The sequence below is a fragment of the Sinohyriopsis cumingii genome, chromosome 11 (genome assembly GCF_028554795.1).
Source record: "Sinohyriopsis cumingii isolate HCF-2022 chromosome 11, ASM2855479v2, whole genome shotgun sequence".
In the NCBI taxonomy this organism is placed as follows: domain Eukaryota; kingdom Metazoa; phylum Mollusca; class Bivalvia; order Unionida; family Unionidae; genus Sinohyriopsis; species Sinohyriopsis cumingii.
Genome location: NC_142971.1, coordinates 9,353,103 through 9,375,000, shown reverse-complemented (window position 1 = coordinate 9,375,000; position 21,898 = coordinate 9,353,103). Strand labels below are relative to the sequence as shown.

At 43.0% G+C, this 21,898-nt stretch overlaps 1 pseudogene; it reads right to left on the bottom strand.

The window, feature by feature from the left end:
• Positions 1 to 1,956: 1,956 nt before the first annotated feature.
• LOC149787596 (toll-like receptor 4) lies at positions 1,957 to 21,645 on the bottom strand (annotated as a pseudogene).
• Between the last annotated feature and the right edge of the window lie 253 nt (positions 21,646 to 21,898).

Here is a 21,898-nt window from a genome sequence, read left to right as displayed (position 1 = left end):
ACGTACGATTGTGTGGATAGTAGATTATGGATTTTGTTTATTGTTTCTTAGCGTATGTAGAGAGTATAGTTTGGGTTTTGTAACCGCTCACGTACGATTGTGTGGATAGTAGATTATGGATTTTGTTTATTGTTTCTTAGCGTATGTGGAGAGTATAGTTTGGGTTTTGTAACCGATCACGTACGATTGTGTGGATAGTAGATTATGGATTTTGTTTATTGTTTCTTAGCGTATGCGGAGAGTATAGTTTGGGTTTTGTAACTGCTCACGTACGATTGTGTGGATAGTAGATTATGGATTTTGTTTTAATGATTTGCGTGTGTAAATAGTAGATTTGGGGTTTGTTTATTGTTGCTTCACTTATGTGGATAGTATATGATATGAAATGAGAAAAGTAGGGGATGTTTTCCCTCACGTTCGCGCGTTGTTTGGTCATGATCTAGGTAAGATCAATTTTATGTCTTGGGGATGTTTTCCTTCACGTCCGCGCTTTTCGTATAAGAACCCACAGTATTCGTCGTTCAAACCATTCTACAAAGAAGATGGCTTTGAACCACCTTGACAAAATGCAAAAATTACAAGACGTTTTAGACAATTTAGGAATAATGGAGCAGATGTTAGTGAGACTCAATGAAGACCAATATTCCTATAGTCCCCATCGACTAAAGATGGAAATTAATAACTTAAGAAAAGTAAAGGACATAATAAGTGGTGTCATGAAAGAGATAAAGGAGGAGAAGGAGGATGAAGAGGAAAGGATAAGAATACGAAAATGGAATGAAAAAATTGAAAAAGAAGAAGATAATGAGAAGAGGAAGAAAGAAGAGGAGGAAGAGAAGAAGAAAGAAGAGGAGGAGAAAAAAGAAGAAAAAGAGTGTAGGAGAGAAAATAAGAAGTTGGTGGAGAAAAAGAAGAAATTAGAAGCAGAAGAAGAAGAAGAAAAACCAAAGACCCTTTTCAGGGCCACCCATATTTCTCGAAAAGAGAATGACTTTTCAATTGCCTACCCCTTTTTTAAATTTAAATTTAAATTTAAAAAAATTTATAAAAAAAATCCCATGTTCAATTCCCCTTGTCCCTAAAGTAGTTTTTTTTTCTAACATGTTCAATACCCCTTTGTCCCTAGACAAACCCACACTTTATTCCCATGTTCAATTCCCCTTGTCCCTAGACAGACCCAAACTCTATTCCCCATGTTCAATTGCCTTTGTCCCTAGAATCGATATTTTTTTTTTCCATTGTTCGAATGCCTTTGACTCTAATCTCAATATTTCCTTTTTTTTTCCTTTCTCCAATGTTAAATTCCATTGACGCTAATCTTACCCAGGGTTTTTTGCCCATGTTAAATTTCCATTGACGCTAATCTCGCCCAGGGTGGTTAATGTTAAATTTCCATTGACGCCAATCTCGCCCAGGGGGTGTTTTTAATGCTAATTCCCATTGACGCTAATCTCACCCCTTTCACTACTGACGTTTCCATGTCTTTATCTTACCGACCGCTGAAGAGCAAACACGTTTCTTCTCTATTTTCTACACTATTCATAGTATTTGCTCAAAACATTTCCTAGGTACTTGGCTGAGTAGGTAAATTCTAAACATTTATCTAAATACATTTGATGGAAAATTGCTTCTGAAAAGCGAAAATACAAAACTTCATTCAAGGAATGCTTAAAATATGAGACCTTCACAATACAAATTTATTTCAATCTCTTCATTTAAATCTTTAAGCACGATTCAAACTGAATACTTTAAAAGATGAATTATTACAAATTTTAATTTGATGATACGGTGTTGTAAACATTCACGACTTAATATTTCCCAAGATATATTAAAGCCCTGCACGGCGTGCTATTTATTACAGTATCCGCTCTCCTTGATTGCTTGCGTACATCTGCCCTAGAACATGTCTAACGCCTGCTCATTTCCGTCCAATCTACTCACCGGTGGATATTCAATTTACGAGTTCGACTGAAAAACGAACCTCATGTCCATAACCCTGTGCATCCGCTCGGTTGGGATATCATCATAAAGAACAACGATGAAGGTGTCTCGGCCACTGTGGATATATTCCTGATACCCCATCTGGAACTCGTACAGACACCACGTACTCAGCATGAAATTTTCGGTAAGGAGCATGACAGTCTTGCAGCTATTGTGAATAGCTTCGATTATGTTGGAGGCAATCTGTCTACCGGGTATAAAGTCACGAAAATATACACTCAACCGAGTAGTGAAAGGGACCACCCTAGGGTCTATGGGAATTAGCATTAAAAACACCTGTCGGCCACTCTAGGGTCTATGTAAATTTAACATGGACAAAACCTCTGGGCCACTCTAGGGTCTATGGGAATTAACATGGACAAAAATCTTGGGCTGGTCTAGGGTCTATGTAAATTTAACATTGATCACTCTGGGACACTCTAGGGTCTATGGGAATTTAACATTGATCACTCTGGGACACTCTAGGGTCTATGGGAATTAACATGGACAAAAATCTTGGGCTGGTCTAGGGTCTATGTAAATTTAACATTAATCACCCTGGGCCTGTCTAGGGACTAGGGGAAATGGAACAGGGTCGGGACCCTATTTTAATACGGTCCCGACCTCATGGGTCTCTTTTTTGTTTTTAACAAATTAAAAAAATAATTTTAAAAAATGGGGTAGGTAATTGAAAGTCTATCTCTTTTCGAGAGATTGGAGTGGCCCTGAAAAGGGCCTTTGGGTTTATGTTAATATGCCCTTAACATAAAGGGCATCTACGACATCTTCGTCTTAGGCTTCGTCTAATGGTAGGTCCATACACTAACACTCTTTTGAGGCATCCTTGCCTCTCCACGTAAATCCTGCGTATCCATAGGCTGGTGTCGGTCCTATGGATAACTGTCCATTTGGATTGGACATACATCGGTATGTCCGTCCTGAACATCATCGAAGATACAAGGGTGGAAGATTCAACGTCGGTCCACATCTTGAAGCGTAGAGAACATGTGAATCAATGCAGTGAACTGCGCTTATTTATAGGTAGAGGAAGGATTGAAACGGATTGAGTTCATTGACCAATCCAAACACGCGTTACATAATTCTGTCAGCCCGCATCCAATCCGAAGAGAGCAGTCTGTGACATCACATGGTCTATATAGATTCGCTAGCGCTTGTGCGCAGTCAATTCATGCAACAGTTATTCAACATGACGGAAACTCAGAAAACGATCAATTGGGGTGCACCAGCAGTGGAGACCACCCAAGGGAACCCGGACTTACTTTCAGAAGAGGTACATTGGGATTTGTGGATTTTCTTACCTCGCAAGAATTTGTTCCTTAACCTTCGTCTCCTTCATTACCGCACGTGGAAAATTTTAGACAGAGACAGAAAGAAGAATTGGAGAAATTTATACAACAGCAAAAGGAAGCGGAACAAGCTTTTCTCCTACAGCAACAACAGCAAGAAGAAGAGGTAAGAAAAAAACAACAACAAGAAGAAGCAGCAGCAGCAAAGAATCAAGGGTGTGAAAATCAAACGGTCACGGTATTGTTAGACATTTTAGCGGAGTTAAGAAGTCTGAAACAAATGTATCAGACTTCTTTATTACGACCGAAGAGAATACGACCTTCCCGAGTTAAACACTCCAACCCTGTGACTAAGCCTACCGTGCCACCCTTAGTGATTTCAACCAAATCATCATCATCATCAACAGTACGCAGTCCAGAACTAGGCCTTGGCCGTGGCAAAGGCTTAAGGCAGTTAAAGTTGATTGCTTAAACTCACCCCTACACCAAAAAAAGGCCCTTTTCAGGGCCACCCACGTCTCTTGAAAAGAGATAGACTTTCAATTGCAACGTCCATTCAAACTCAAACATAAACAAAAAAAAATCAACCCATTTTACCCTATTGTATGTGTATGAGTGTGTGAGTGTACGTTCTTATTTAAAATCAAAACTCAAAGACACTTACCTTTTTATACCTAATTTATTCTTTTATAAATATTTACAATCCAATTCACAATTCACAACAGAACACTTTAAAAAGTTCGTACACTTCTTCTGTCTCATTATTTAGTCTCTCTGTTTTTTAAATTTCTTCACCGTCACATTCTTTTCCTCCTCTTCCTCCTCACTTTCTTCCCTTCTTCTTTTCTTCTCCTGTTTCTTTTTCTTTACCTGGCTGCTTTCTTCCTCTGAAGAATCCCTCTCTTCTTCTGAAGAATCCCTCTCTTCTTCTGACTCCTCTTGTTTCTTTTTTGGGCAATCTGGAGACCAATGTCCTTTTTCTTGACAATAATAACAGGTATCTTGACTTTTGTCTTTTCTAACCCCTTTTTTTCTTTTTTGACGGTCTGCACAATCTGAAGACCAATGCCCTTTCTTCTGACAGATATAGCAAGTATCTTGACTTTTATCTCGCAAGGAAGGAGAGTAGTCCGTCGGCTGCACTGAAGAGAATTTTCTAATGACCCCTCGCAAAGCTCTGATGAAATGTTCGATTTGTGTAGTCTCTTCCATCGTTGTGCTCGGTTTGAGAGTGAAATGAATAGTGAAAGGACAAGACACATACCCTTTTATATACGCTGGTCTGCCATGACTATAAATTAGTCCATGGTGTTTTAACTTTAGTCATTTGACATTTTGCTACCAAGATGAAACAGTCCAATTCATTCAAGAAGAAAGAAGAAGAAAGTAAGAGGCAGAAACGTGATCTATCGCCTCGTACCAGAGCTGAAGTCTTGGCACAAATTCATGCCAGTGATTTTGAAGAGGACATGAGTGAACCAGATTCCAAACCCTCTAAACAAAGTTCACCACCCTTAGTCAACCCTGAAAAATACTATTCCATTCAAGAGACGGAAAAGCGCTCCTCTAGAAAATTTAGAACCACGGCTTACAAATACACGGTGAAGTTTAAAGATTTCAAGGCTGAAGTACCGTTGGAGAAAGCAGAAGGGTTCATCACCGGGCTGTGGGATTCTTTGCTTACCACACTCAAGCGACAATGTCAACCCAAAGAAGACGATCGCTTGAGACTTTCCATACAACATGACGGTTTGAAATCCCCTGTTTGGATCGAGTTTAGCACCCCTGCAGAATTCACTGCTTCCAAAGTCATGGACAAAATTCAACACGTACAACAATCCAATGACCAGTTTGACATCACCGATGGAAAAGCCACAGTGGACATGACCCACATCTCTCCTCCTCAAGGGACTGGACGCAAAAAGATGTTATTGGTGGACGAGCTTCGCAGCACCAAAACAATTCTCGTCCAAATTCACAACCCTCAAGACGAGATGTGTTTACCCAGGCCTATTGTGGTGAGACGAACCTATGCCAAGAAAAACGACACGGCAGAATGGAAAAGAGACTGGGAGAACATTCGTCAATCGACCGAGACAAACAACGAAGTGAAGCACAACTCCTGTTACAACAAGCCGGCCTGTCCACAGACACACCCTGTGGCATTCCTGAGATGCAAACATTGCAATATTTTAGCTCCACGCTACACCTTGAAAGTGCACCCTCAAGATATGCGTGGGCCTCTGTTGTTTCAAGGGAAAGACTTTAAGGATGGAAAATACATTCACCTTTATCATCACGATGAACATTTCGATACCATTACCAGTATCACTGCATTCCTGGGATATGTTTATTATTGTGAGAAATGTGACTATGGCTATAACAATCGAGAGCAACACAAACATTGTGGATCGAAGTGCTCAGCATGTTTGGCCTCTCCACCCTGTCTAAACGAAGGACAAGAACGAGTGCGTTGTCTGCGCACGTTTGTCAGCCCTGCCTGTTACCAACAACATTTGAAGACGCAAGGTTCACAGAAGAAATGTGCTTGTCAACTCCTGAGATTGTGTCCTACGTGTGGACAAGGCCTACGTACCAATAGTGCCAAGGCACACGTATGTTCAGGAAAGAAAAAATGTCACATTTGTCACCACATCGTGGACTTGGAACATCAATGTTACGTGCAAAAATACCAATTCCGACCAGAGAAAGAGGATGGACACAAGAAGAAAGGCAATTTCATCTTTTTCGATTTCGAATGCATGCAAGAGACCGGTATTCACATTCCTAATTTCTGCGTGGCTCATCGAGCGTGCGAAAAGTGCATTCAAGAACCTATCTTGAGTTATTGCCCTCACTGCAGTAAGATTCCTGGAGGACGTGAAAAAATCTTTCCGGGAAAGGAACACGCTAGCCGATTTCGCCCGATGGGTCATAGACCCCATCGACAAGACGTGGAGCCAAGAGGACATCAAGCGTTACGGAGATTGTCATCGCCATGCCACAGTGATGGCTCACAATTTCTCCGGATACGATGGACAGTTTCTTTTGAGGTACAATACGGAACAAGGCACCGAACGTCCTAAAGTGACTTTAAACGGAGCCAAAATCATTTTCATGCAAGTGGGACAAGTGCAGTTTAAAGATTCGATAGTTACTTGGCAATGCCTTTGAGTCGACTGCCTAAAACGTTTGGAATGACAGAAATGGCTAAAGGGTACTTTCCTCACTTTTTCAATACTGAAGCCAACCAACACGACGTTCTAACCCATTTACCTGAGGCTCACTATTACGACCCCGACAACATGCGTACCGAACAACGAGAAGCTTTCTACGCTTGGTACCAGGCTCACGCCTCGGACCCTTTCGACATTCAGGAAGAAATGCTAAAGTATTGTCGTTCCGACGTGGACATTTTACGGCGTTGCTGTGGAAAATTTCGAGAACTGTTCATGGAACACGGAGGGGTCGATCCTTTGAAAGAAGCTTGCACCATTGCCAAAGCGTGTTCCTTAGTGTACTGGCAACGATTCATGCCTGAAAACACCGTAGCTGTCATCAGTCCTCAAACGACCCACTATGTCAAACGTCAATACTCGGTCAAAGCTCTACGCTGGTTACATTACTTGTGCGACAAAGAAGACAAATGGATTCAGCATGCCCGCAACGGAGGGGGCGAAAAGACCATCGGAACGCATTCGGTCGATGGCTGCGACTTAGAAAACCCCAAGATCGTGTACGATTTTACCGGTTGCTTATTTCACGGATGCCCCGTCTGTTACCCTGATCGCGGCACTAAAAATCAGTTTTTACAACGAACCATGGAAGACTTGTACCAGGACACTTGCCAGCGACGCCTAAAGTTAGAACAGCAAGGATACCAAGTGGTGGAAATGTGGGAACACGAGTACGACCACCGTTTGAAAACCGATTCCGAGTTTAAACGCCTCGTGGAAAGTTACCAGTTCATGGACCCTCTGAACCCGAGGGATAGTTTGTACGGAGGAAGGACCAATGCCACCTGTTTGCTGTACCAAGCCGACGAAGAGAAAGGAGAAGAAATCAAATACTTGGACGTGTGTTCGCTGTATCCCAACGTGTGCAAATATTGTCGTTTTCCTGCAGGGCACCCACAATTGTTCACGTAACACATCGACCTGAAAAACATTCGACAATACGAAGGTCTGATCAAGTGTAAAGTTTTGCCGCCCAAGGACTTGTACCATCTCGTGTTACCTCACCATTGCCAAGACAAACTGTGGTTTCCTTTGTGCCGTACTTGTGCAACCAAGACCAACCTTGTCAGCACACCCAGGAAGAACGGGCCTTGACGGGGACGTGGGTCAGCGTAGAATTGTTCAAAGCTCTGGACATGGGATACCAACTGTTAGAAGTGTACGAAATTTGCCACTTTCCCAAGACACAACAATACCACAAAGGTGACCCCACGCAGAAAGGCATTTTCGCAGACAACGTGGATGCCTTTTTGAAACTGAAGCAAGAAGCCAGTGGTTATCCGTCCTGGTGTCACACTCCAGAAGACCAAATTAAATTCAAAGAGAAATACTGGGAACAAGAAGGCATCACTTTAGACTACATCGAGAAAAACGAAGGCAGGCGGTCGTTTGCCAAAGTGATGTTAAATTGCTTGTGGGGAAAAATTGCACAACGACCGTGTTTACCCAAGACGGAATATTTGACAGAACCTTCCCTCTACTTCCAGATGATTCACGACAAAACCAAATTCATGAAACACGTGGACGTCGTTCGCGAGAATTTGATCTTGGTCAATTACAAAGAAGACCTGGACTTTGTACAAAACGACCCCTTTGGAAATATCATCATTGCGGCTTACGTGACAGCTCATGCTCGCTTAAAATTGCACGAAGCTTTAGAACTGTTAGGGGAACGTGTACTGTACTTTGACACGGACAGTTGCATTTACATCCATCACCCGAGTCAACAGCACCCTAACATCGAATGAGACCGTTTAGGAGCCTGGACAGACGAGCACCCCGACGACAAGATTCTAAGTTTCGCCAGTGGTGGTCCTAACAATTACGGTTACGAATACCGGGACCCACAAGGAGAAGTGCACACGCAGTGCGAAGTGAAAGGATTGACTCTGAATTATCGTACCAGTCGAGTGGTGAACTTTGGGGTATTGAAAGAAGCCTTGCAGTCTAGAGAAGATGAACACTTTAAAGTGACCACCTATCAGCCCAACAAGATTGTACGTTTACCCACTCACCACATCGTCAGTCGACCCTTGGAAAAAGTCTATCAAATCGTGTACCAGAAGCAAGTGCGACTGCCCAACCACTTTACTTTGCCGTATGGACATGTTGATATAAAACATTGGTTGTAAAAGGATAGCCACCCACCAGAAGGATGACTTCGCCACAGCAAGAATCGAGTGAGAAACCCGATGAGAACTCCAAGTTCAAACCCTACCATTTTCCGGTTTTCTTGCCCGACTATTGTGATTGTGCCCGTCGATTGGACACGTTTCAAGCATGGCCTACGGATAGGAAAGGATTACCTACTTCGCATGTTTTAGCTAGAACAGGATTTGTCTACTTGGGACCTGAGTCAGGATTGGGATACGAAGTACAGTGTTTCGCTTGTGGACTGAAGTTACGAATGGATCTATGTATCTATAAAGATTCAGCTATTCTGGAACATACTCGATGGTCTCCGCACTACCCTTACCTTTCTATGGTCTTTCCACCCATGACATTACGGTGCAATGATGACGGTACCTAAGAAACTGTACCTTCCAAAACTAAACATAAAACAGGAACGATGTACAAGCTTGAGACTTCATTGCGACTAGTATAAAAAGGGGCTATGGTCAAGATCGATAGTTCATTGTGACTACCAAGACCATGCGAACAAGATGAATACTTTCAGAGAAACACAAAACAAGTTCAGACAGGTACACTTCAAGTATGGGACTTCTGAAGTGGAATGCGATTGTGAGCCTTGCGATGGGAACGATGCTGTACGCTGTGACCTTAGCGATGCCGTAAAGCATCATGGGAACTTTTTTCTCACTACCCCTATCATGGAAAGTGATGCTGTGCGTGCCAAACCTGAGGGATGCGAAAGCGAAGCCGATTGTTCTCTTGGACACTTTACTGGGTTTCATTTAAAGGCGGATGTTCACCTTCAAGTCTACCCCACTACGGATGTCGTCCAGCCCTGAGCAAACTCCTGTCCATGTCACTCAACCCTCATCGAAACGAACCTGTGAAAGACGAATATTCGTTTCCTGTGCGTTTGTCGGAATACTGCGACTTTGAAAATCGTCTTCAATCGTTCAAAGGAAAATGGCCTAAGTATCTGGGAGGACCAACCCCCGAAGAATTAGCCAGAGCCGGATTGTTCTACTTGGGCGAAGGGGATAAAGTCAAGTGCTTCAGTTGCGGTGTGTCACTTCACCACTGGGAACCGCAAGATTCGGCCTACGTAGAACATGCTCGATGGTCACCGAATTGTCATTACTTACCCTTAGTGGGACCGAGACATTGAAGTAACTTACCATGTCGTTGACGAAGAAGAAACAAGATTGGTTAGGAGTCAAATGTTGGACATCTCCGAGACCAGTATTTAAACTTCATTTTAAAAATGATATTGAATCATGACCTAAAGAACTGCAAGAGAAGATTTACAAGGAAGTTTGGCAGGGACTTGCCAAAGTGAAATCTCAATGGGTCACTGTAGAACTTTTGTGCCGAGAAATTCACAAGAGGAAAGTGAAAAAAGTCAACCAGTGTGTTAGATTTCTTTGGGTCAAGGGTGCATTCATCCTATTATATCGCTTTAGACCGTTTACATCAAAAGAGTTCAGTGACATTCTTGGACGTTACCCTGAATGGCAGTGGTCAGAAATTACTCACTTTGGCTTTTATGTATTTTTGTCTTTCGTGTTCATGTTTAAAACATTCAATAAACGTCTCCTGAAAAAAGTATATAAACTCTTGTCATGTCTGTTTTCGTGTCACAAGTGACATTCCTCTCACTATGGCTACCTCTGCTGTCTCTGCTCCCTCTTCCTCTACTGTCAAAGTCATCGACGAACACTTAGATCGTGCCAGTTGGGAGGCTTTGTATCTTCGCCATCCCTTTAACATGCTCATTGCTGGACCTAGCGGTTCAGGCAAAACCGAATTAGTCAAACGTTTGATCGAACATAAACATCATTTGATCGATTGGCCACCTCAGCGGATCGTGTGGTGTTACAAAGGGTGGCAATCGGCGTACAGCCTCTTGCGAGAAAGTCAAGGCGATTCCATCGTGTTTGTGGAAGGCATTCCTAAAGAAGACGACGGCATCGTCTCTGACTCCCGTCAAACCCATTTGGTCATTTTCGACGACATGTTAGGAGAAGACGAAGAAGAAATTAAACTGTGGTTCACGCGCAAAGGGCATCACCGTAATGCCAGTGTCGTTTACATCACCCAAAATTTGTTTCAACAAAGTAAAGCCCATCGCACCATCAGTCTCAATGCGCATTACGTGGTCTTGTTTAAAAGCCCTCGAGATAAATCGCAAGTGCAAGTCTTAGCCAAACAGTTAGGGACATCTTGGCTGACTCAGGCGTACGACGATGCCACTCAAACTCCACACGCCTATTTACTCGTCGATTTGAAACCTACGACCCCCGAGGATTTGCGATTTCGTACCCACTTGTTTCACCACTGGGGCCAAGACGGAGGGCCTGTCCTGTACACGTCTCCGTCCTCGACTTAATTTCACTCCACAAAAAAATCTATAAAACCCTCAGACACTTTTCGTCTGTCTCACACAGTTTGAACATGACGTCCCTTCAGTCGCATCTTCCCGTCAAATTGATTCGTGCCTTGTATGGCATCAGTCGAGATAAAAATCCACAAATACGGGCTCGTGTCTTAGAAGCTAGTCTCAAAGAAGTCTTACGATGGTTCACGGTGACGGCACGTCAATTACTGCAAGGGATCATTCAGATTCCTTATCAAACCAAATGCTTTTTTGATCGAAACAAAGTCGCTTTGACCCAACTGGCCTATCCCCGCATCGACATTCAAACCAAAACATAAATCAGTTTCAAACCTGGAGGGAGCGGTACTCTAGGAGGGGTCATCATTCGCTTAAGATGGGATCCTAATGCCCCCAAAGTACTCCCCAAGAAAAAAGTGAAACGAAGCTCCAAGAAGAAGAAAAAGACCAGGTCCCGAAGGAGACCCGTATCTCCAAGAACTTCTCCAGTGGCGGGACCCTCCTCTTACCAGACACCACCCCGGAAAAAGAAAAGAAGCCCCCAAAAAAAAAAAAAGAACAGAGAAAAAGTCCCCAGAAAAAGAAAAGTCCACAAAAAACTAGTCGCAAGAGAGGCACTTCGGCCAGGACGCAACCTTACAGTCGCAAACCAGGACCTGCCACGGCGGTAACTGCGTCTCCGGCAGCGTCAAGTTCATCCACTTCTCCGTTGATGACACCAAGAACTGATGAGTACTTGGACACGTTGATCACACCAAGAACTTCTCCGTTCATGACCACAAGAACTTCCCCAGTGGCAGGACCCTCCAATTTAGTAGCAGTGGCTGCTGCTCACAAAGTACCTTCTCCCAAAATCAAAGTCCAAGAAAGATCGGGCATGTTACAAAGTTTACTGGATTTGTCCAAGCAAGAACTGGCTCAATTTAGTCCGTTACGTACCCCTGCACGACGTGTCATGCCTGTCCTCAAGTTGATACGCCGTAAAGACAATCAGTGGCGACGCGTTCCAGTATAAAAAAGGCCTGTGACCAAGTAGGGTATCAGTGTTTTTTGGTGCTGAAGACTCAAAGATGTCACCATCCAGAAAACATCTCTCTTCTAAACAACCCCAAGGAAAGAAAAGGAAAGGACTGCCTCCTCGTTTAGTCAAACATGGGGACATGTTATCTGTCCTGTCAAAAGCTTCTCCACCCCTACGAAAAAACTCATTCAATCAGCCTCCAAAGAGGTCATCGATACCGTGTGCGAATGTTGTTTGAACGTTTTAAAAGGCACGATCCCTTTGTCCAAACACCAGAAACAATGCTTAGGCAAACATCGTCACGTTCTTCGCCAAATGGTTCAAAAAGAAAATCCCCCTTCGTCAAAAGAAGAAGATGTTGGTCCAACGTGGAGGCATTTTACCCCTCTTGTTAGGCCCATTGTTGAAAGGAGTCCTCGGAACCATGTTGGGAGGACTGGTGGGAGAAAGATAAAAAGGCCCCCGGAAGTCCCAAGATCTCAGAATCGACCCTTGACAACCCCAAGGAAGGACGAAAACTAGCTTTAGTGCCTTACAAACGATGGATGGAATACCATCGTTGGCAAGAACAACGCACCCCGCATTTACCTACCAACCCCCATTTGAGCGAGATGTCCCAGTTACAACACGAATTGCAGTCCTTGATGGATCGCCAAGATTTGTCCGAAACAGAAAAATCGCAAAAGTACGGTCAACTCTTGCAACGACTGCAACTCTTTCACCAGAAAGCCTCAGACGAAACACCTCATCCCAAACTAAAAGATTTTAAGACCTTGATGAAATGTCCAGCACCATCACCAGTTCCACCACCACCACTACCAGTGACCAAGACAGAAAAAGGAGAAGAAGAAGAAGGGTTTCAAACTACACCAGAAAAAGTACGTAAGTTAACAACTTCAGCTACTTCCAGAATTGGATGGATTAAAAAGATGATGACCACCCCTTCTTCATCACAAGAGAAAAAGAAAGTGAAGACAGAAGGGAAGACAAAAGTGAAACAAGAACCGATATCCCCTGTTCAGACATCCTCCTCCTCGACACCTATTGCCGGTCGCACACGCAAAGCATTGCAATCCAAGAGAGTACCCCAAGAGAAAAACAGTAGCATCTTCCAAGAGTGAGTGCCTTATTAACACACAAAACAACAAATGGAAAAAGTGTTAGCCAGCATTTACTACGATCCCTCCCATCCTGCAGGTTACGCACGAGTTCAAAAATTGTATCGTGCTGCCAAAACGCGACTGAAAAGTCTCCGTTTACCTCAAGTGCAACGATGGTTACAAGAACAAGCTACCTACACTTTACACAAACCCATTCGACGCAAATTTGCCAGAAGTCGCACCCGAGTAGAAGGCATCGATCATCAATAGCAAGCCGATTAGCCGATGTCTCTCATTTGGCCAGCTACAATCGCGGGTACAAATATTTGTTTTGTGTCATCGACGTCTTTTCCAAATTTGCCTGGGTCGTGCCCTTGACTTCCAAATCGAGCAGCGAGTTAGTGCGAGCCCTGCAACGGGTGTTGAAACAAAGCGGTCGTCACCCTCTTCGATGGCAAACGGACAAAGGTACCGAATTTCTGAACCAAGCTTTCCAAAATGAATTAAAGAAACGTGACATTCATTTTTTTACCACCGAGAATCCCGAAACCAAAGCCAGCATCGTGGAACGTTTTCAACGCACTTTGAAAGAACGCATGTGGAAATATTTTACGCATCACCACACTTTGAAGTACATCGACATCTTACCGCACCTGGTGCAAGCGTACAACCAATCTTACCATCGAAGCATCGGACGTGCCCCGCAAGAAGTGACTCCCGACAACGAAGTGTTGGTGTTTGAGCGCCTGTTTGGTACGTCCCCGACGAGGGCTGTCCCCAAGAAAAGTGGAGAGTTGGCCGTAGGAGATTGGGTGCGCATTGGCAAAACCAAACGCACTTTCGACAAAGGTTACTTACCTAACTGGACGACCGAATTGTTTCATGTTACTGGACGAGTGCATGGTCGTCATCCTGCCGTCTATAAATTGGAAGACATGAACGGAGAAGTACTCAAAGGAACGTTTTACTTACCCGAGTTACAACGTGTCACCAAAAAAGAAGACGACGTGTACGACATCGAAAGCATTCTAGAACGCAGAACCCGTAAAGTGGGTAAAAGGCGTGTCAAAGAAGTGAAAGTACGTTGGAAAGGATATCCACCCAGTTTTGATTCTTAGATCGACGCTTCGCAAGTCATCGACTATAAAAAGAAGTGACCATCATGCCCTTTCACACAGACGCAGCTACGCCGAACACTGCTTCACCTAGTTCTTCTGTGCAAGATTTACAAAAACAACCTTTGTGGGTGTGATGTGGAGAACGTGTGCCTAAAACGCAAATCGTCTTTTTCTGCCAAATCTTCGTGGTGTATTGTGTCATCGGGGCAGCCATCGCCAATTTGAGTTTGCAACAAGGAGACAAACAATTGTGGACCATTTTATTGAGCAGTTGCATCGGTTACCTGCTTCCCAATCCCTCCCTGAAATTCTCTTCCAACGGGAACAACGGGAACCTTGTGTCCAGTGCCAGTGTCAGTCACCACTCCAACAATAACAACCCCATTTTGGGCGGAGACACTCCTCTGACGTCCAATAACCCCTCGGACAGCCACAGAACTCTGGAATTATGAACAATAACAACCAATTTTACTTAACCTTACCCAGTGACAGTTCCATAGAGGTGTTTCCCAAGAACACATTGTGCTGTTATACGGCCAAATTACCTCAAGCCATCCAATTAGAACACGAAGCCCATTGGGAAGTGGCTTTAGTAGAAATAATTCACCCGACCCAAGTCCTCAATGTCCTTCCCAATCAAAATGTTTTTGATGTGGAAGTTCATGACGAACCATTGCAACAGTACTTGGATACCTATGGCAAATATGACAAGAAAACCCCTGGCACAAAAAATCAGAAGTACACCACCTATCACTTGTTCATTCCCCCAGTCTATTATTTTAGTGGTCAACATTTGGTCAGCACCATAGCCTCCAGGTTTCATGTTGTGTTTATGAAAGCTTTGGAAAGTGTAAAAAAAGTGTCACCATGGAATACCACAAAGCAGCTCGTCGCTTCCTGATGAAATTTGACGGGAGTAAAATCGTGTCCATTTTATTTTGTCCTGAATTGTTTGACATGTTGGGCGGAGACATGGACATGAGAATGGCCATGATCAAGAAAAAGGAACTACCAATCATTTACGACAACGAGTCTTTTACCAAGTTATTTCGTGCCCCGGTAGAACTGAACCAAGGACTGAATCTGGGACAAAATATTCCATTCACCAAAGAAAAAGTCACGGTGAAACTCCATTTTCGAAAACGGTTCTCTCACGACTCGTAAGTCATGTATCCAGTGTACCGAGGGGTTGCTGGACAGCGAGGACACGGTTTAGGAGATATGTTAAAATCGGCCTTTCGTTCGGTGGCCCCGGTGTTGAAACCGATGGTGACACGCGGATTGCACGCTTTGAAAGATGCGGCATTGACGCAAGGCAAAGAATTTCTCCAAAATGTCATCATCGACAAACAAAACCCCAAAGAAGCCTTCATGAGGGCAGGCGAAAATGTCTTGTTGCAAACGGACAAAGACCTTTTGGGTCGACGAGAAACACCTATAAATGCCCTGCACGCTACCGAGTCAGGCATTCAGCAAGGACAAGGCAGAAAGAGACGACGAAGAAAACACCCTTCACCAGACTTCACACGTCTAAAGCTAGAAAGGCCAAGAAAAGAAGAACCGTTCGAGACTTAGACGTTTTCGATTATTGAAAAAACAGAAAAAAGTGATGTACCGAGAGTCTTGCGCCTGTTCCAAGTCGGAACTGGATCTGTTTGCCATGCCCCCCACCATGATGACCATGCAAGAATCCCAGTGGGTGAAATTTCATCCCGTCTTCTCTTTGACGGATTCCGCTCCCATCGAGTTTGATATCAAAGGACAGCCCGAAGATTGCATAGATCTGAATAGCAGTTACCTGTACTTGAAAGGGAAAGTGACGAAAATGGACAACACCAATCCAGGAGGCGATGCTAGAGTATCTCCTGTCAACAATTTCATGCATTCCTTGTTCAGCGAAGTGGACTTGTACTTGAATAACAAACTGGTCAGCAGCAGCATGGATACTTACCCATATCGTGCCTACCTGGAAAATCTCTTGACGTACGGAAAAGAAGCCAAGAATACTCATCTGGATGCTTGCGTGGTATGGAAACCTGACACGGCAGGTGTAGCCACGTTTAACGACACAGTCCTAACAGAAGATGACAATCCTCACAATGTGGGGTTTAACGACCGTCGTAAGAAAATTCTGCAAGGGCAACGTTTAGAACTGATGGATCGTTTGCATTTGGACATGTGGTTACAAGAAAAGTATTTGCTCAACGGGGTGGATATCCGTCTGAGACTGAATCGTAGCAGTGCCGCTTTCCATTTGATGGCCCATGCCAATGAATACAAAACTATCATTCAAGAAGCCCGACTTTACGTGCGTCGTGTGGAGGTTTTGCCTAAAGTGGGAAACGACGTCAGTCAGACGTTGAGCAGAACGACCGCCAAGTATCCCATACGACGCGTAGAAGTGAAAACGTTCACCATTCCCGCTGGACAGCGATCTATGATCGAAGATCATCTGTTCCAAGGACAGTTACCCAAGCGTTTGATTGTTGGTATCATCAGGAATTCAGCCTTCAACGGAACACACGATCAAAATCCTTTTGAGTTTCAACATTACAATGTGTCCAAGATCGAAGTCAGTCGCGACGGCAAGACCTTGTGTACCCGACCCTTTAAGCCTAACTTTGGTGTCGCGAAGAATTATTTGAGATCGTACTTGTCCCTGTACGAAGCCACCGGACAGTTAGGAACCAACACCAGTCACGGTATTTCGTACGACGATTATGCAGGAGGCTATGCTTTGTGGGGTTTTGATTTCACTCCAGACCAAGGCAGCGACGAGGGACGTTTCCACTCTATAAAATAGGGTCAGATTCGTGTGGAACTTCAGTTTGCAAATCCACCTCCAGATCACACAGTGAACGTCCTCTTGTATGCAGAATTTGACAATACCATAGAAATCAGCAGTTTGAGAGAAGTCATTCTAGACTATTAGAAGCCATGGAAGACTGTTATCCCTCTTTAACTAGTGGAGAAACTTTGGAGATGGAATCTGAGGAGACCGGGGAAGAAGAATCTCAAGACAAAGATGGAGAAGTTATCATGATGAAGTCGAGATGGCCAGAACAAGAAGCCCATTTAGTCTCCTGTTTTGCTACATTCCTGGCAGATATAATGAAAGAATTGATCAAGCAAGAGTGTTATGGATGTCACAACGATCATCCCAGTCAAATTCAACACGACAAATGTCTGATGTTAAGTCAAGAAGAAAAATTGGACGAATATCTGGACAAAGCTTGGGATCACATCGAAATAGAATTCGTGTTGAACGGGTGGTATAAAGGCCTGGATAAACATTCTTTTCCTCCATTAACCCCTCTGGAGTGCCGTCGCATCGAATCTCTCTTGGACCAGAGTAAGAAGTCGGAGCTAAACGCCTTTTACTTGTCAGACATTTTCAAGCAAAAAGTCAGGATCGAATTGATCACTTATCATTACCTGTGAAGAAAAAAAAACACAAATCAATGGATACCTGGGAACTTTATTACCTTTTGAACCACAGCTCGTACACGGCTTCTTGGAATCCTGTCGTCTGTGCTAAAGATGAACTCCCTCATCGCAAACCTCAAGACCATCTAGCTTATGTAATCAACACGGACGACAGTCATCTCCCAGGAACCCACTGGGTAGCCGTCTACTTTCCTCAAGAAGGATGTGTGGAATATTTCGATTCGTATGGATTGCCCCCTTTGGAAGACGATATCATTGACTTTATGAGAAGAAATGCTCAGACCACCCGATTCAATAATGTGAAATTACAAGGCACAGATTCCTTGGTGTGTGGACAATATTGTGTGTATTTTCTGCATCATCGCAGCCTGGGTTATTCCTTAGAACATTTAGTGACTCATTTTGATCCTGGTTCTTCTTCTACAAACGATGTGAAAGTAGGTCGATGGTTTTGTGACCATTATGCTTATCTTTTGTCTCAAGCTAGGAAACGTAGTGTCCATCAATGGCCTAATGACTTCCAACAGTGGAAATCACAATTTCATTCACAACGTTGTCAGCCTTGTCCAAAATAATGTGTTAGTTGAAAAAATGTTTGTCATTTGAAAAAAATTGTTTGATGTTATATTGTTGGATTATTGTTAAAAATGTTAGAGTTGTTGGTTAGTGTTAAGTGATTTTGAATTTTAAAAAAAATGTTGTTTTCAAAAAAAGTGCCTTTGTCTTTTTGTTTGGCTATAAGAATTTTGATTCATGCTCTCTGACTTCTTACTGTCCCTCTCATGACACTCATTGAACGTTCCGACTGTAAAACCGTGTAGGGATGTTTTCCTTCACGTCCGCGCTTTGACTTTAAAAACCGGGGTAGTTTCCAGTCTAATTGCCTACTCATCCTCCTACGAAGATGTGCTCCAAACTAGCTAAGTTAAACGAAGCCTACGTGAATTTGCATAGGGTCAGACACAGTCTGATACCGAAGCCAGAAGAGATAGAGAATGTGAGAATGTTAAAAGTCACTGAAGACCTGATAGAAGAGCTCTTCAGAGAAGAAGTGAACAGGGAGAAAGAAGAATGGACAGAGAAGTATAGACTTCAGAAACAGCAGAGAGAGCAGCAACAGCAGCAGCAGCAGCAACCTGAACCTTACAGAGGCTTTGTCGATTGTCGTATCGACACCAAAGAGTTCTTCTTCTCTTTCCGAAGAAGCAGACCTATCGTCAGAAAGTCTATCGTCAGAGGACGTCGCATTCTTAGAAACTAAAAGATTGCCATAGCAAACCAAAAAAAAACAGCCCTTTTTAGGGCTACCCCAAATCTCTAGAAAAGAAATAACAATCGATTTGCCAATGTGTGTATGTAGAGAAGTGTGAATATAAACACTGACTCTTTTGTGGTGTGAGTGTATGTGTTTGTGTGGATAGTAAATAATGATCATGTTGGGTGTTTTATTTGCTGTTTGACGTGCGTGGAGAGTAGACTTGGGGTTTGATTTGATTGCTTTGCGTATGTGGATAGTATATTATTTGTTTAATAAAATTTTTTAGAATAGCGATGGGTAGTATAAAAAAAGTGAGTGAGTGTTTCTTTTAGGTCCGCGGGTTGTTTGGTTATGATCTAGGTAAGATCAATTTTGTTTTAGGGGATGTTTTCCATCACGTCCGCGCTTTTATTATAAATTGAAACTCGCTGGGCAGTCTAGCTACTCTGTTCATTCGTTAACAAGACAATGAATACCAGAATAAGCAAACTTCTTGAACTCCAGATGCACCTGGAATATGCCAGGCGCATACTAAATGAACTGGCCGCGGAGGCCATAGTAGAAGAGGGAAGGATGAAAGAGGAGGAAAGAAGAAAAATAGAAGAGGAGGAAAAGGAGAGAGGAAATTTCAGAATCCCAGAGACAGCAGATTGGGATTAAGAAGCCACTTATCCCACCTCTGCACTCCCAAGATAAAAAAGTAAAAGGAGACTGGGGAAGAAGATGTGTGTGTGGTACCAGACCTGGAAGGTGCCATCATTAACCAGGTGTCACTGGAGTTCAAAAACAAACAGCCCTTTTCAGGGCTACCCCAATCTTTAGAAAAGAAATAGTAATCCATTTGCCAGTGTGTGTATGTAGAGTAGTGTGAATATAAACACTGACTCTTATGTGGTGTGAGTGTATGTGTTTGTAAGAGCTGACGTACGTTTGTATGGATAGTAGATTATTGGGCTTTGTAAGTGATCACGTATGTTTGTGTGGATAGTAAATTTGGGGTTTCATTTTAATGCTTTGTGTGTGTGGATAGTAGATTTTGGGTTTGTTTATTGTTGCTTCAGGTATGTGGATAGTAGATCATATGAAATGAGAAAAGTAGGGGATGTTTTCCTTCACGTCCGCGCGTTGTTTGGTTATGATCTAGGTAATATTAATTTTGTTTTAGGGGATGTTTTCCATCACGTCCGCGCTTTAACTATAAGAACCCACAAAGTTCGTCGTTCGCACCATTCTAAGGAATAAAAAAGGAAGATGGAAGTGTCCCAACTGTTTAATGATTTAAGGCATGTTTATTTTTGGATGGTGGATGGTGAATATGGAGTTGAAAGGATTGAAAGAGATTGGAAGTTAAGAACAAGTCTGCACTACGTGAACGAACTAAAATTAGCCAGGCAGATGATAGAGGGATTAATTGAAGAAGTAAAGAGATTGAGAGGGCTGATAAATCCCCGTTATGTCAGAGTAGGGACAATAAAAGAGGCCATGGAGAAGGTAAAAGAAGTAAGAAGGTTCTTGGAAGAGATAGAACAAAGGTCAGAGTGGCCCTTTGTCAAAAGGAGTGTTGAACAATTGATAAAAGGGGAAGAAAAGATGAGAAAGGTGATAGATGAAGAAGTGGAGAAAATAAAGGACAGGTGGGCAAAAGATAGAAAAGAAGAAGAAAATAGAAAGAAAAGGGTAGAACTAGAGAAACTAAACGCTAACTGGATGAAAATCCAACAGAAGTTCCGAGCCATGGGTCACCCGGACTGGATACCGGAAACAGATCAGAAGAAGAAGAAAGGAATGATGGAAAAAATAAGGGGATGGATAAAGAAGTTAAGGAGTTAGAAGAAGAAGAAGAAGAAGAAACCCAAAGGCCCTTTTCAGGGCCACTCCAATCTCTCGAAAAGAGATAGAATTTCAATTGCCTACCCCATTTCTTTTTTTATTATTTTTTTTTATGTTTTTTAAAAATATATAGACCCATCAGGTCGGGATCATATTAAAATAGGGTCCCGACCCTGTTCCATTTCCCCTAGTCCCTAGACAGGCCCAGGGTGATTAATGTTAAATTTACATAGACCCTAGACCAGCCCAAGATTTTTGTCCATGTTAATTCCCATAGACCCTAGAGTGGCCCAGAGTGATTAATGTTAAATTTACATAGACCCTAGACCAGCCCAAGATTTTTGTCCATGTTAATTCCCATAGACCCTAGAGTGGCCCAGAGGTTTTGTCCATGGTAAATTTACATAGACCCTAGAGTGGCCTAGGGGTGTTTTTAATGCTAATTCCCATAGACCCTAGGGTGGCCCCATTCACTACTCAACCGCATCCCTCTTTCGTGCTCTAATTTCTTCAACATGACTTCTCGAACAAACTCGCGATCTTCATCTGCAAAGGAAATAAAGGCATCATATACAAAGTCATTGTCAGTATCAAAATTACCAATGGGGTGTTATCCTTTGGACCTATTCATGGTCATTTTATACAGGTAACTTAACTTCCATCTGTAGCGATATACGATACCCACAACAATGATAGCAATAACTAAAGTAATACAAATTGTTTTACCCAATATCAGACATAGTTTCGACGTACATTCCTGAACCAGAGAGTCTGTATAACGGAATATGTCTTTGTTTGTTATGGAACATCGCATTGGTCCCATTTTCTAACTTACAAGATGCTATGCTAACAACAATGGTTTAGTATCGCCAACCCAATTCATAAATGCTGAGGTCGAACACATGCATCTGAGTTGATTGTAGGATATGTTGACGTACACTTTCTCCGTTTTCACATAAGCGACGTCCTCCAGTGCTATACGTACTGGATGTTGAATAACATGGAGCATGTTCTGCGACAGATCAAGTACCCTCAAGTTTATCATGTGGCCTATATTCACGAGAAACGTGTCTAAA